The sequence below is a fragment of the Oncorhynchus mykiss genome, chromosome 10 (assembly GCF_057628025.1).
Source record: "Oncorhynchus mykiss isolate SJ-2025 chromosome 10, ASM5762802v1, whole genome shotgun sequence".
In the NCBI taxonomy this organism is placed as follows: Eukaryota; Metazoa; Chordata; class Actinopteri; order Salmoniformes; family Salmonidae; genus Oncorhynchus; species Oncorhynchus mykiss.
This window is the reverse complement of record NC_143031.1, coordinates 48,790,965-48,793,782: the sequence shown is the minus strand read 5'-3', so window position 1 is coordinate 48,793,782 and position 2,818 is coordinate 48,790,965. Positions and strand designations below refer to the sequence as shown.

General features: G+C 41.6%; 1 long non-coding RNA gene across 1 annotated transcript; it reads right to left on the bottom strand.

Annotated features, from left to right (window-relative positions):
- Positions 1–504: 504 nt before the first annotated feature.
- On the bottom strand, positions 505–2,266 carry LOC149980042 (uncharacterized). The gene is made up of 2 exons (XR_016483770.1): positions 2,083–2,266; positions 505–1,779 (listed from the first exon to the last, which is right to left on the bottom strand). It is a non-coding gene; the product is annotated as an uncharacterized LOC149980042 (long non-coding RNA).
- Positions 2,267–2,818: the final 552 nt, after the last annotated feature.

Sequence of the window (2,818 nt, the reverse complement as noted above, 5' to 3'; positions counted from 1 at the left end):
CAGTCTATCACAGTGCAATCCGTTTTGTCACCAAAGCCCCATATACTACCCACCATTGCGACCTGTACGCTCTCGTTGGCTTGCCCTCGCTTCATACTCGTCGCCAAACCCACTGGCTCCATGTCATCTACAAGACCCTGCTAGGTAAAGTCCCCCCTTATCTCAGCTCGCTGGTCACCATAGCATCTCCCACCTGTAGCACACGCTCCAGCAGGTATATCTCTCTAGTCACCCCCAAAACCAATTCTTTCTTTGGCCGCCTCTCTTTCCAGTTCTCTGCTGCCAATGACTGGAACGAACTACAAAAATCTCTGAAACTGGAAACACTTATCTCCCTCACTAGCTTTAAGCACCACCTGTCAGAGCAGCTCACAGATTACTGCACCTGTACATAGCCCACCTATAATTTAGCCCAAACAACTACCTCTTTCCCAACTGTATTTTATTTATTTATTTATTTTGCTCCTTTGCACCCCATTATTTTTATTTCTACTTTGCACATTCTTCCATTGCAAAACTACCACTCCAGTGTTTTACTTGCTATATTGTATTTACCTTGCCACCATGGCATTTTTTGCCTTTACCTCCCTTCTCACCTCATTTGCTCACATTGTATATAGACTTGTTTATACTGTATTATTGACTGTATGTTTGTTTTACTCCATGTGTAACTCTGTGTCGTTGTATCTGCCGAACTGCTTTGCTTTATCTTGGCCAGGTCGCAATTGTAAATGAGAACTTGTTCTCAACTTGCCTACCTGGTTAAATAAAGGTAAAATAAAAATAAATAAAGAGTGTTGGACTAGTAACCGGAAGGTTGCAAGTTCAAACCCCCGAGCTAACAAGGTGCAAATCTGTCGTTCATCCCACTGTTCCTAGGCCGTCATTGAAAATAAGAATTTGTTCTTAACTGTCTTGTCTAGTTAAATAAAGGTTAAAAAAAATATTTAAAAAATGGCGTACACCTGTCACCATCGTTACGCGGAGAATGACGCCTCACCAAAGGGAAGCATCAGGGAGTGTTTCCTTTTTTAAGTTTTTGTTTTGGAGGTGATGTCGGGGTGTTAGAACTGGAGCTACCTGGGAGGCCTCAGCCAGTTTGTTGGTTTCCCATACCTAGGCGGGATCGATAGGTTGCCATGCCTCAGCTGTTAGTTTTGCTGACATGGGCTAATTGAGTGACTAGTGATGCACCACCAAATTTCGAAATTGCACCTTGTGTATTCTATTATTCTAACTCTCAACAGTAAAATGAGACCCCGACGGAGTTTCTAAAAATAAAACACAAAAACAGTTGCGCAGAGTTGCCAAGTGTGCGAAAGCAGATTATTCAGTTGACTTTCCTATCGGTCCTAGACTATGGCGACATCATCTATATGAACTCAGCTGCCACTTCATTTTATCCGTTAGATACAGTTCATCATAGCGCACTGCGCTTTATTACAGGCGATGAATTGTAGTACTCATCACCGCAGCAACCAGAAAGTTGATTTGCCCACTTTGATGCCACGTAGGTTGATACTGTACATTGCTATGCTTTCATGTGTAAAGCGCTTTTACAAAAAGTCCCACTGTACCTGACATCTTCACTTAACTTTAGACATACGAGTTACCACCCACGGTCTCAGGGATGGCTAACTCTGGAAATTAATTTGGTCTCTACTGAGTTTTCTTGCACCAATCTTCAAAATATTCTTACCTTGGTCTCAGTATGACTCCCTGATAAAACGAACTCATGTTGATCTCATGCACTGTCAGTCCTTGCATCCTGAGCTCCATCTATGAATTTGAGAATGTTTACATTTTTTCAGCCCATCCCTCAGCTTTAGGCTATAGCTAATCAAATTCAAATGGCTAGGGCTTCCATTTGAAAACGAATTAAGGATTGTGGCTTTATAAAAATGTGCCTATTTAGAGTGGCTATTTAGAACTGAGAATCATAAAACTCTGTATAAGAGCAAAGTGATGCAAATGAATTCACAGTTCACACAAAAAACATGTAGCCTATGTGTTTGGAGAGCGCTTGTATGTCTTTACATAGGATAAACCATCTACTGTATTTCAAAGCGAGCAGTTACATACCGCCGATGATACTGTCGGATGTTCTGCGCACCCTTTTCGTTTTCACTTCCTCAAAAACGTGTTTTCCATCATAACCCCATGTTTTTCAGCTTCCTTCCATGAGAACTGTCGGTGCATAATCTGCGTCAGTTACAGTTGAAAACGTGTATCCTCTGACTTCAAGTCGAGAACAAACCCACCCAGTGAGCACTGTCCGGCGCCGGCGTTCATTCGACATTGAAAAGACATTGACATTTGGCCTTGGACTGAACCATATCTGAACCAATAATAGACGTCTATTGGCTCAGATTTGATTTCAATGTACAGATACGTCCGGACTGGACCAAACCCGAACCCATCATAGATGTTTATGTTTCACAAGTGTGGACAATGCAGCACCATACCGTGGAGTACAGCAGAGTACAGTATGGAAAAGTAGTGTACAGTTAATTACAGTACAGTAATATACAGTAAAAATAGAGTAGCCTATAGTTCAGTACACTACAGTAGAGCACAGTAGAGTAAAGTATACTGTACTGTACTTTACCCTACTGTACTTTACCTTACTGTTCTCTACTATACTAAACTTTACTGTACTGTTACTAAACTAAATTCTACTGTACTGTACTGAACTAAACTCTACTGTACTGTCCAAACTTGTGAGACATAGACGTCCAGTCCGGACCGACCAAATGTGGTCTTGTTTGGGGGTGGAGCCCATTAGAATAAAACTTGCTTTGCAAGTGTTCCTTTTTAC